This window comes from Schistocerca piceifrons, chromosome X (genome assembly GCF_021461385.2).
Source record: "Schistocerca piceifrons isolate TAMUIC-IGC-003096 chromosome X, iqSchPice1.1, whole genome shotgun sequence".
NCBI classification, from domain to species: Eukaryota; Metazoa; Arthropoda; class Insecta; order Orthoptera; family Acrididae; genus Schistocerca; species Schistocerca piceifrons.
Window position 1 is genome coordinate 330,391,742 of NC_060149.1, and position 13,941 is coordinate 330,405,682.

Genomic DNA, 13,941 nt, shown 5'->3' on the forward strand with positions numbered 1-13,941 from the left:
TTGTCCTCAAGCACAACGCCCTTGTATAGACCCTCTATATACTCCTTCCACCTATCTGCTTTCCCTTATTTGCTTAGAACTGGGTTTCCATCTGAGCACTTGATGTTCATACAAGAGGTTCTCTTATCTCCAAAGGTCTCTTTAATTTTCCTGTAGGCAGTATCTATCTTACCCCTAGTGAGATGAGCCTATACATCCTTACATTTGTGCTCTAGCCATCCCTACTTAGCCATTTTGCACTTCCTGTCGATCTCATTTTTGAGACGTTTGTATTCCTTTTTGCCTGCTTCATTTACTGCATTTTTATATTTTCTCCTTTCATCAATTAAATTCAATAATTCTTCTGTTACCCAGGGATTTCTACTAGCCCTCGTCTTTTTACCTACTAGATCCTCTGCTGCCTTCACTACTTCATCCCTCAAAGCTACGCATTCTTCTTATACTGTATTTCTTTCCCCCATTCCTGTCAATTGTCTCCTTATGCTCTCCCTGAGACTCTGTACAACCTCTGGTTCTTTCAGTTTATCCCGGTCCCATCTCCTTAAATTCCCACCTTTTTGCAGTTTCTTCAGTTATAATCTACAGGTCATAACCAATAGATTGTGGTCAGAGTCCACATCTGCCCCTGGAAATGTCTTACAATTTAAAACCTGGTTCCTAGATCTCTGTCTTACCATTATATAATCTATCTGATACCTTTTAGTATCTCCAGTGTTCTTTCATGTATACAACCTTCTTTCATGATTCCTAAACCAAGTGTTAGCTATGATTAAGTTGTTCTCTGTGCAAAATTCCAGGCGGCTTCCTCTTTCATTTCTTAGCCCCAATCCATATTCATTTACTACGCTTCCTTCTCTCCCTTTTCCTACACTCGAATTCCAGTCACCCATGACTATTAAATTTTCGTCTCCCTTCACTATCTGAATAATTTCTTTTATTTCATCATACATTTCATCAATTTCTTCGTCATCTGCAGAGCTAGTTGGCATATAAACTTGTACTACTGTAGTAGGTGTGGGCTTCGTATCTATCTTGGGCACAATAATGCGTTCACTATGCTGTTTGTAGTAGATTACCCGCATTCCTATTTTCCTATTTATTATTAAACCTACTCCTGCATTACCCCTATTTGATTTTGTGTTTATAACCCTGTAGTCACCTGACCAGAAGTCTTGTTCTTCCTGCCACCGAACTTCACTAATTCCCACTATATCTAACTTTAACCTATCCATTTCCCTTTTTAAATTTTCTAACCTACCTGCCCGGTTAAGGGATCTGACATTCCACTCTCCGATCCGTAGAACGCCAGTTTTCTTTCTCCTGATAACGACATCCTCTTGAGTAGTCCCCGCCCGGAGATCCGAATGGGGGACTATTTTACCTCCGTAATATTTTACCCAAGAAGACGCCATCATCATTTAATCATACAGTAAAGCTGCATGCCCTCGGGAAAAATTACGGCCGTAGTTTCCCCTTGCTTTCAGCCGTTCGCAGTACCAGCACAGCAAGGCCGTTTTGGTTATTGTTACAAGCCCAGATCAGTCAATCATCCAGACTGTTGCCCTTGCAACTACTGAAAATGCTGCTGCCCCTCTTCAGGAACCACACGTTTGTCTGGCCTCTCAACAGATACCCCTGCGTTGTGGTTGTACCTACGGTACGGCTATCTGTATCGCTGAGGCACGGTAGCCTCCCCACCAACGGCAAGGTCCATGGTTCATGGTTTTTTTTTTTTTGGGATAGAGCTATGAAAAACGTCATAATGGTTCGGAGACGTATATTATATTTACTGATCGTGTTGTCTGTATTGCAGACTGCTTGCGAAGTTTCCCCTTCAAGACCGGGTTTAAATGTCTTCATTGCAAGTGGGGTCCTATCCTATCTATTTTGTTCGCTCTTTGGAAGTTAGACTTTGCCTTGGTGTAGGGTGTGTCTGGGATACGATAGTACGAATTGTGGTTTCATACCAGCCTCCAGACAGAAACATTCATTACCTGAAAAGCATGTGTACAGGGCATGGCATACAATTCCTGAAGTTGAGAGTCGGAGTCTGTTTGCTTCTGTGTCGCAACTATCTGAAGACTGTGTGATTCCCCTTTAAAGTTACACCTCATGCTGATATTGATGCGTGAAATCAGTCCCGAATGCAATGCGAATTTAACCATTTAACATCTGTTTTGTAATGAACATCTTTATAAAGTTTGATCAGTATCAGACGGGTGGTTCATAGCGAAACAATTTTCGTTTCCATAGGTACAAAAAATGGCTCTGAGCACTATGGGACTTAACTTCTGAGGTCATCAGTCCCCTAGAACTTAGAACTACTTAAACCTAACTAACCTAAGGACATCACACACATCCATGCCCGAGGCAAGATTCGAACCTGCTACCGTAGCGGTCCCGCGGTTCGACACTGTAGCGCCTAGAACCGCTCGGCCACCCCTTCCGGCCCCATAGGTACATGTCACTCCATTTTAGAACCCTACATTGTGTTACACGTATCTATTTTTATGACTGTCCTTTATGTGCAGATATATGAGATAGTATGACACTTTCTCTTTTATTAACAAGATAATGTACGTAATTAATGGCTCTGTACTGATGTGGTGTTCTCTACTTTACGCTCTTGCTATTTATGACACTTTCCAATTTCCGTTGTAGTGCTAGTTGTTAACTCATCCATTCCGCAATGATTCAACGGTAATGTTCAGTGCACCCATTAGCAAACGTCTGTGCCACACGTAATCTACAATTCCTAACAACCTACATGGTTTCATTATATTGGAAATTTTTTTCTTTCCTTAAATTCTGTATATGCTGTGGAAAGGTTTTCAGTGCCTCAAATCGTGAAAAAGTAGAATATGAGTACTTCACGTCACTGTAAAGACTCAAAATAAAAATCATCAAAAGCTTAAGGTTTCTATTTCCATTCTTCATCCGCGTTAAACACACAGTCTGAAATTCATAGTACACTCCACTAGGCCTTCCATTACTACATTACAGTCCTGATTATCCTGTAGTCGTTTACAAAAGTAATAACATTTTTCTATCGGCGTGGTAAGGTGCTGTATGTGCTGTGAGACCAGGAGAAGCAGTTAGCTTCGTATTTTACTATAATATGCATTGTCTTGCTGTTTGTTCCTATTGGACCGTCAACTGTGCGCTGTTATTCTGCCACATGTGCCCAAAGGTTAAGAATGTTTGGAATATTGAGTACATATCCTGAACAAAGTGACGGAAGGATGTCAGACCAAAGTAAAATTCAATTACAAACTTTCTGCATGTAGAATAGCCTACAAGTGTAATTTTAAAAGTATGAAAAGCAAGATAAATAATTCAAAAGAAAATACTAAAAAATAGAAAAATCTCTTCTATGACTACCAAATGGTTCATAGAGAATTCGTTTTTCTCTGGCTTCAACCTCAGCTTGGCAACGACATGGCTTACTCTGTATGAAGCGGATCTTAGATGGCTATAGGCAGTCGATACTCTTCCAGAAAAATAGTAATGCTGAGGTGTAAAGGAATGCCTGATGGCGATTAATGGGCTGTGATTCAGCTTCACAGTGCATCGCTGATATGTGTTACACCATTCAGGTATGGAAACTTCGCTGGAGAGTTTACCCCACAATATCTACACCTGTGCAAAAATCACTCTTTAGAATATCTAGGGCCTACGTGCAGATGTACAAAACTGTTCACTGAAAATATTCCTTCGACCACAAACGAAGCTGTTGAATTCCTCGTGACCATCTAGCTTGATTCTTCCTAGCATCATATCATGTCATTAGTAAACAAATCTTGTCGTAGGGTATTCCAGTGAATGTACTGGATACTATTTTCCTTTCAGACGAATGTACAAGGTGATTATAATTAAAATTTCGCTACTTGAGAACGCTACCATGACAAACGACTGATTATAGGACATTGAAACGTTATGGAAACATTAGTAAGGACACGCAGAAGAGAAATGACGAATAAACCGTTGAAATACACACATTTTAATTTCGACATGAGAGGGTAACATTTGTTAATTGCGTAACGGGATGTTGCTCAGTGTGACGACCATCAGCATCCACGACCGCCTGGAATCGCACTACGCACAGTCTGAAGCATTTTTCAAGTTGTCGACCTTGGAATGTTGAGCTGTCATGACACAGCTCGTGCTCTGCTTCTAGAGCGCACATTGCATCCAGCATTCTCAGCCATTTCAACAATAAGTTCTTCAACAATTAGTGGTGCAAGTGTCAGTAGGCCTCTCCAAGGAGCAATTCCCAAATCGTCAGTTAATATGAACACGCTAATCGTATTCTCCATCCCCAGTGCAGAAAGAGATCCTCACCTTGTCCACGTCCATGTCGATTGTTTACAGCTTATGTTAGTGTTTCAACCCTACGTCGCCGAAATTCTTCCAGCGCCTAACGGCAAGTCATGGTCCTAACACACAACCTGTAGCACACGCTGAGAACATCACTTCTATAAAACTGGGTGATTTTGCTTCTATACCGGCTCATGGAGCGAAACTTTAGTTATACTTCCCATGTAAAATGAGAATCATTTTGGATACTAAAGCAGGAATACGTAAGAATGCAAGTCTCGCGGCGGTAACATTGAATAAAGAGTTGTCAGGTTTTCGGCTCCGTTACGCGGTTAATATTCTACTACCTTTTGGTCAAGAACCCCTTGGCCATTCTCAGTTGGTATGATTGCCAGTGAGACAGGCCGTGGCGCGTAAATCACGAAGGCAGGCCTGAGCACGCTTGCCCTCTCGCTCACCTCAGCAGACGAACTAGGTTTGTAAAACTATTAACTTGTATCTGGGTATCTATGTACAAACGAGAATTTGTTCCTCTACTGGAACCCACTATACTGGAGTTTTGCCGATTACTAGTACTATAACGAAAAACCTAACTTTGCAGTACATGCTGTAATTTGAGATATAAGCTCGACGTAAATTGTATAACTGCTTGTTTATAATATTCAGTCTCTTGTGTTTACTGGTCTTCATTTCATAGTCGTGGCTATGACATCATTGGTGTTCGCTGCATCACCATGTGTAGGCATAAGTTGACTCAGCGTTCAATGTGCCCGCTTCAACCTCGCTATCCCTGGGTCCCTCAAGGGGCTGAGCTGCAGACCACCTCTATTTAGTGTGTTATTAGTGATTCTTATTTCAATGGCTTTTTTATCGTACAGGCCAAAAAGGCGTTGGTGAGAACCATGACACAAGGTTTGTCAAATTTTACCCGGTGGCCGTTTTATGAAGCATGGTCAGCTCAAGTATTCATCACTGCGTAGTGCTCGGAGGTCACTGACCAATCTCCTCGCTCCATACCTGGGACACTAGGAGCGTCACATTAAAACCTCAACAGGCTTTATCAGCCTAATTAACCTTCTAAGACCTAATTAACCTTAATGAGGGTGTCATTGTGGTCAGTTCTGGTGCGGTGGCGCTGTTTACGAATGAGCCTATCGAAAATTCTTGCGATCTAGAATCGCAGTTACTAGTAAGAGACGTGTTCGAGCTGTTTAGGCATACTCTTACGTTTTCTTACTTTCTGTCCAACGGCCATTATTACGATCAGACGGACGGCGTTACAACGTTAACGTGCATTTCTTACCGTCAGCAGTCGTCTCAATATATCCATCAGTATAATGGCGTTATCATTCTTTGCTGATATTAATGACACTGAATTATAGGGTTTAAATTGTAAGAAGCGACTAGATACTCTCGTGATAATGTGAATGTGTCAATAATTTCGCTGCCACACGCAATATTTCATCAGTCTTCAAAACTCATCACAGTGGAACAAAATGACTGAGTTTTATATGAACTACGTTTGTTTCAAGAAAGCCGTAGGCTTTGTGTAATTCAGTATACCAGTCGGTATATGCTAAATTCAGTGCACTCCACATGCTGAATTTCGTACCACGAGTTAGGGGGACAGATGTTAAAATCCAGACTAATTTTTTGTTATTTTGTATGGTCAGATTACATATGAATGCGTCAGGATATCTCACTTTTAGAACAATCCAACTGTATATGTCAGTTCGATAAACTTCGTGTGTATGGTAATTTGGAAATTTGTGGCGAAGTTTGTATGGCCTGTTACAATGGATGTGGTGTGTGCTGTGCATTATCCTGTTTGACTGGCAAGAGACTGAAACGTGACTTACATTTTCCTGTCATCAGAATGTACAAAAATGAGCAGGAGTAAATTCCTTCCTTGCCAACCATGCCTTGATATAAGAAAGTATAATACTACTGATGGGATTCTGTTCATTGGCCGACAACGTTAGACCCAGCGCCTCTCTCATTGCTGTTCCAGAGGAACAGACAACTTGCTCCCACAGCATTTTACCTATTATATTACACGCAAACAATAAAAACATATCCTGTACGTAAATACACTTAACGCCACAATATACATAATCATCGGGAAAAAGATCTTTTCTGATTAGGTTGTTGATAACCCCTCTGCATCTGCTATCAAACGGTACCATACGAATATTACATTTTCCCCCCATCTTACCTCGGCATAATTTTGTTTGACGTTTACTCATACTAAGACATACCATCTAACTGATTCAGGAAACTGCAGAAAATCTAAGTCTTTGAGGACAAATCAAGTCTGGTTCTTCTTTGATAGTTACAAGGTGGCGCTTGGCTTAAATATGTGACTACCATGATATAGAAATCGATCCTGTAACCGACAGGTAGAACATACCCTTACGGGTCTTTGGTCCAGCGAGTTACAGTCGTTTAAGAGGACGCCCCATTGTATTAAATGGGTGCTGGTTGACGCTCGCCTTTTGCTTTGGAGTGTGAGTTAGTCCCGCTTGAGCCTTCATAAAGAGAGAATTGCGAGAGTGAGCGGGGTACGCGATCAGAAATAAAAGGCATTAATCTATGGAACTGAGCTGATTTAAATAGTCAGGATATTAATTTACTTTATGGACTATCGTAAGCAGCAATAGCTAACTCTATTAAAAATTGTTAAGTGCATTTATGCAGTTGCAGGGAAGTGTAATTAGGCTGGTAGGGATAATTTTACTTGTGATTAAAGTAAAATAAACCGAGTTTCCTCACGCCAGTAGGAACCTCATTTAACCTGATCATGTTAAAGATAGTATTTTGGTTTCACTTTTGATTAATGTTATGGCAAACATAGAGAGGTCACCTGTCAGAAGCCACACGGTAAAGAGCTTCCTCGAAGTGGTGCGTGTAACTTGGGAGCAAGTTCGTTCTCCATGCTGTAGTAAACAAATTCAGAGAGACAAAATACGTTAGTTAGTTTGAATAAAAGGAGAAGCATCTAACAACTGACGAACAGAATATGGCAAGTGCCATAACCCCATTTCTCAGAAACTTAGCTCTGTGTACGAGGAGTCGAAATAAGTGAACTTGTGTCTCAGCTTATCCGTCGTTACTTCACCGTTCTGAGAAAACAACAGTCAAAGTTTTCGACATAATTTAGGTGCAATAAATTCAGAATAACTGGTGGCGGAGTGGCTAATTTATGCTCTCTCACTTTTTGCGTTCCGTGTTCAAAACCTGATTAATTTCATTTATTTTATTTTAGTGTTTTCGTGTATCTAACTACAATATGTACGTAGAATTACAATGAAATGAACACCCTTAGCTGCTTACAGGCGTTGACATACGTCAACGAGGACAGATGAAATTGTGTACCCCGACCGGGACTCGAACCCGGGATCTCCTGCTTACATGGCAGACACTCCATCCATTTTTTTTCTTTTTAATCTCATTTTGATCGCTATTGTTCGTTGCATCTGGTCAGGGCGGACGTCGTAAGACATCGTTTTAAGTTCGTTGTTGATCGATTAACTCAGGTTTTTTATTACAGAGGGCAGCTAACCCTCTGACTGAACACGCTTTTTTTTTTTTTTTTTTTTTTTTTTTTTTTTTTTTTTTTTTTTTTTTTTTTTTAAAAGTCGGGCCTCCTTCCTCCCCTACAGCCCGTCCTTCCGCTCGCCATTTGTGCCTTCTTCGGCTAGCTTCTGTGCTATGTTTGGTCCATCTGAGATAGTTGCCTGACGAAGTAAATGTATACAAGTAAACAAAATCCCTTCTATTGGGGTTGTGGAAAGAAATTGGGTCCGCTACATTCTTTCATCATTGTGCGGGAGCAATTTTTATAGGAGAGCCAGGCGTACTTCAGCCTGCTGGCGTCTCATGTTTGCGTCAGCAACCTATTAGTGCTGCTACACGAGGGCAAAGGGTAAACGAAATAGCCATCTTGTTGGCGTAAAATGAATGAGAAACTGAATAGATAATTTCATAAAGAAAAAAAGGAATCCTGAGATTGAACAAAATGTCGTTTGATCGTTCTTCAGCTCTGTCGGTAAGACAATGTTCGGTTCAAGAAGTTTGCGTAATTTTCTTTGTATTTCTTTTGTCGTTCGAGCTTTTGATGTTCTGTCATCAGGTAGATCCAATAATCTGCTTCACTCTTCGTCTAGCCGTTGAGATGTAATGGACTGTAAGTCCTTTGAGCCAGTTGGCTGACCTTCTTTTAGTGTTAGGATATGGCACATCATCAGGCAGAAGGACGTGTGTCGGTGTAATCGTGTTAGGTGACGTGCGGAGCACATGTGCTAGTTTTTGCCTGAAGAAATTCCACACTTTTTTCACATCGTCACAGACGAAGCGATGTTCTTCAGTGTCGACGACATTGCAGCTGGAACAGTTTGGTGTGTGTGCCAGACGTATCGCGTGCAATTTTGAGTTGGTGGGGATTTTTCTATTGACTGCGAGGTACCACGTCGATCGCACATTGGATGGTAGATGGGGGTCAGATATGTTGTCCCATATGTTTTTCCAGTTATAATGTCGAAACTTGTTTTCTACTTGATTGCGCAATTTTCCTTCCAGCAAGATGTTGTAAACCGCCTTAACCCGATATATGTCCTTCTCCGGTATTCTATGGCGTACATAGCTGTATTCCGCAAGAAAATGTTTATAGTGGTACAGCTCGTGGGAAATGTGATGCACATCGATTGGTGGATCTCTGCTGGCCGTGGTGATTTCACGTAAGAGATGAGCCACTAAGGTCCGCGGTGATCGTTGCCACTGTTTATAAGTTTTGCTAATGTATAGCGCTTGCTCTTTAAGGTAGATGTCTGTCAGATGTAGCCCTCCATTGCGTGTCGGTAGCGTCAAGGTATCATATGAAACCTTAAATATCTGACCTCTCCTGACAAAATAACCAAGCGCTACTTGCATTTGGTGTGCTATGGTCCGTGGCAGAGGCAGCACTAGAGCAACATAGTTGACTTTGGAAGTGATGTATGTATTGGCCAGTTGCCCTTTTTGTATTACGTTTAAATTACGCAAGCTGTGTTGTTTTATGCTTGGCCGTAATGTGGCAAGTAATTTTCTATAATTGAGCGCGGCCGTGCGGCGGATATTACTCTATTCTATTCTATTCCAAGGCATTTTTTTCCCCACAGTGTTGATACGTCCAGCAGCTATGATCTCTATACCCCGACCAAGATTCATAATACCAGATTTATTGCAGTTGAGTTTAGCTCCTGACGCCAGTTCGTAGGTCGCCAAAACTTCAATTACTGTTTCCACCTCGCTTTCGTCAGTCACAAGCACCCCTACATCGTCCGCGTAGGACATATGATCTTCTGTCCGTGTATATGTAGTCCACGGAGTTGCCAAGTCAGGGATAGTGAGAGAGGTTCAAGCGCAATCGCGAAAAGCGTCATGGACATGGGGAAACCTTGTCTCACGGAACTCTGAATATTGATCGGGTGACTGAGTTGTCCGTTGACAGTGATTCTTGACGTGCTATTCGTCAGTATGTTTTTCACAGAGGCTATAATTTTCTGGGGGAAGTGCATGGATTTCATACACCGAAGCAGGTACGAATGGTTAACTTTCTCAAAAGCTTTTTCAAAGTCAAGCGACATCAGAGCACAGCGAATGTTGCAGGCTTCCGATATCGCTATAATGTCTCCGTAGTCGCATAAGGTCTGAAATATCGTTCTATCCTTTCCCACACTTGTCTGGTAAGCTCCTGTCACTGTATGAATTGAACCTTTGCATCAATAGAAGTGTTATGGGTCGAAGATTCTCCACGGTTTTGCCTCCTGGCGTTTTGGGGACTAAGACCACTGTACCTTCACAGGATTCCTTCGGAAGGTCAGTGTCAGCATTTAGTATTTCATTGCAGACGAGTGTCAATTTAGCAATTATCTGTTCGCGAAAAGTTTGATAAAATTCAGCGGGTAGCCCATCTGGTCCAGGTGATTTATTCTTTGGGCTCCTCGAGATGGCATCTTCGACGTCTTCGTCCGTTATTTTCGCTGCGAGCACATCAGCTTCTTCTGCAGTGAGTCGCTCTGTCGTCCTAGCAGTGAGAGCTTGCTGCGCTGTTTCATCTGTCTGTGTATTGGCCAGCAATTCACTAAAGTGTCGATGGATCTCGTCTCGTATTGCAGCTTGATCTGTCAAGAGTCTCCCGTCTGAAGTTTTGAGTTCCGTCAGAATTATCCGTTTTTGTCTTTTGTTCTCTTGGAGGATGTGGTACATCGATGTTGTTTCTTCTCGTGTACCGTTCTGCAAACGCGTTCGTATTTTACAGCCTTCGAGATGGTATCTGTGCAGGGTGAGCAATTTTGCTTTTATTCTGTTGATTTGCCCAAAATTTGTTATGATTGTAGCATCCCGAATGCACAAGTCTCTCAGACAGCTGAAGTAAAAGTCTAATGTCCGCTTCCGCCAGGCGACTTTTTCACGGGAGTAAGTTTTCATTGTCGTTATTATTGCGGGATTCGCGCAGTTCAGCCACCAATTCAGCACCGTACCGTACAAGTGGAACTTCCTTTCACATTCTGCCCAAGTGGTGTGGAAGGCAGAGTGATATCCAGGATCCGAAAGATGAGCAACGTTAAGCTTCCACTGACCTCTCGCCCTGTAGGTTCCTTGTTTCTCTAAATTTACCGTACATATGTACGCGATATGATCAGAGAAAATAGTGGGCCATAGCTCGGACTGTAAAACGTGTCTCCTTAAATTGGATGTTGCGTAAATCCTGTCGATACGACTGGCAGAATGGCTGGTGGTATAGGTGAAACCTAGCCTATCACCGTGTTTTAGTTCCCAAGTATCAAACAGATGGAAGTCTCTGACGATGTTCTCCAGCTTCAGAGATTTGTTAAAATTTGGCGTTTGATCTTTGGGACTCAGCACGCAATTAAAGTCACCCGCAAATATTATGTGTTCAAATCGCACGGCGAAAACGGGGGCGATGTCCTCCTTCAAAAATTCGGCCCTGCAGCGCATGTTTCCGGTTCCTGACGGGGCATATATGTTGGTAAACCTGGTGTTGTTTATCGTGACAGCGAGACCTCTACTGTTCGGCAGTTCCGCCGCGTCTGTAAGTAGGATCCCCTCTTTAGTCATAATCGCTGTGCCGAGGCTATTGTCACTGCCAGGATTGGTGACAGCGTTGTAGCCAGTGATGTCGTCCAAACGGATAGCCGTTACTTCTTGCAGCATTAAGATGTCAATATCAGCGGCGTACAGAAAATCTTGGAGATTTCTCAGATTGAGGGTGCTGCTAATTTTATTTATATTCAAGGTCGCAAGTCTGTACGCCTGCAAGGACGTCATGTCGACTATACCGTGTCAGGTGGGATACTGTTTGCCAGGTGAAGTGGATGTTTGCTCCACTTAGAAGAAGTCGGCATCATCATCTGCTGCACGAGCGTCTTTGATGGTGGTTTGTTGCCGGGTGGACACATCTTGTCGACGGTCGGGTGCCGTCCGTCCTGAATATTGTGGTATGTCAGCCATCTCTGCCTCATGGCTTTGCTCCTCCATGTCATCCGCCCAGTCTCGCGTGCACGTAACTTCCTGCGTGTCCGTTTTTGGTACACGTGGAGGGTCCTTCGGACTAGCTGTACCGTCTGGAATGTGGATTCCACGGTCGGTTTCAGTGTCCTCATTTCTGGTCTTCTTTTTTGCTGTTCGATCTTCCAGAGGAGTTGCCTGTGTCGTCTCCGCCAGTTCTTGGCCTATCTGTTTCGCCATTTCACGCAGGATTGGCGCGATATCTGCTGCTCTCTGACGGGCTATTCGACGTTTCTTCCGTTTCTTTGGTGAAACAGTGGTAGGCTGCTGGTCATTACCCTCCGACGTGGAAACCGCGTCCTCTTTGTGTTGCCCGACTTCTTCGAGTGATTTGCACATGCCTTCTTCAGCCATCTTAGCCTGGTCTTGTTCTGCACGCCTGTCAGTTTCCTCGTCTTGTGAGTGTGCTGGATCTGTAGCTTCTGTGCTGCTAGTATCCATGGCTACGTTACCTTCGGGAACGTCGGCATAAGCAACTACCGCCCTGTCGAAACACATGTCTGGGGCGACGTCACTGCGAATTGCGGCGGCGTACGTCACGGGTAGCGTGGCCATCTGACTAGGCGGGTCTCGCTCCCCAGTCGGCAGTTGCGTCACACGCCGTTGAACACACTGCGCGCGGACGTGTTGGGTCGAACGACAACCCGAGCAGGTTCTCGTCTGGCCATCGCTCGATATCCACCAATCCAGAGAAACGATGGGATATGTTTCAGCTTGTCAATCTTAACTTGTCTGACTCTATTTAATACTGGATACTTGTGCAAGCTAGACCATCTTTCGGCGACATTGCTGATAATGGCGCCATAGTCTCTCATTTTGTTGTTAATTACCTCGGGCGTTATTTCAAAGAGGAGCTCAAAGGTTCGAACCGTTCTTATTCCCATTCCGGCACGCGAAACCGTGACCTGCGCTATGTGTCCGTCTGAATGTTTGTATTTTGCCACCTCACCACATGCTTCTACAATTTGGTCGCACTTGTCACAACTGGATAACGTAAGGAACACAGTCGGACTGACAATCGACAAGTGAATTCCAATCAATTCATCCACTTTGATCTGAAAAGTTTCTTCGATAAATGCCTCAACTTCGTAAGATTTCGGTCGGGCGTAGTTCGGATCGAAAATCATCTTCAAAGTATCGCGTCGCGTTGTCTGTTCCATTATGTCATTCTAGATATGTGATCGTGGACTATGACTAACGCAGAAAGCGCGCACCCACCACACAGCGCCGGCCGCTCGCAGCGACGATGTAAACACTGCAACAGCCGCTCCGCACGTCCGCACAGCACGGCCGCCGGCGGCGGAATGCGCTCGCTATTGTTCGTTGCATCTGGTCAGGGCGGACGCCGTAAGACATCCTTTTAAGTTCGTTGTTGATCGATTAACTCAGTTTTTTTATTACAGAGGGCAGCTAACCCTCTGACCGAACACGCTGAGCTACCGTGCCGGCGGTCCATCTGAGTCACCGAAGACACAGAGAATAGCGCGACTGCAGGGATTTATCTCTGGCTCGCCTCCCGCTAAACCCACATTCTCAACGTAGTGCCCCCGCCCATTATACTCAAATGGTTCAAATGGGACTTAACATCTTAGGACATCAGTCCCCTAGAACTTAGAACTACTTAAACCTAACTAACCTAAAGACATCACACACATCCACGCCCGAGGCAGGATTCGAACCTGCGACCGTAGCAGTCCCGCCGTTCCGGACTGCAGCGCCTAGAACCGCAAGACCACCGCGGCCGACCATTATACTCATCACTCGCGGCGCGTTGCCGACTCCCGTAAGAGTTCGGGCACTGTTTGTGCATTCGCACAGAAGAAGAAGATGGTCAAGTGGCTGGTGAGCCTTATATATATATAAAAGGTTATTACACGAATGTTTGTTTTCAAGGTAGGGGATCCAAGTTTTTTATGTAAATTGCACAATTGGCTCTGAGCACTATGGACTTGACTGCCGAGGTCATCAGTCTCCTAGAACTTAGAACTGCTTAAACCTAACTAACTTAAAGACATCACACACATCCATGCCCGAGGCCGGATTCGAACCGGCGAC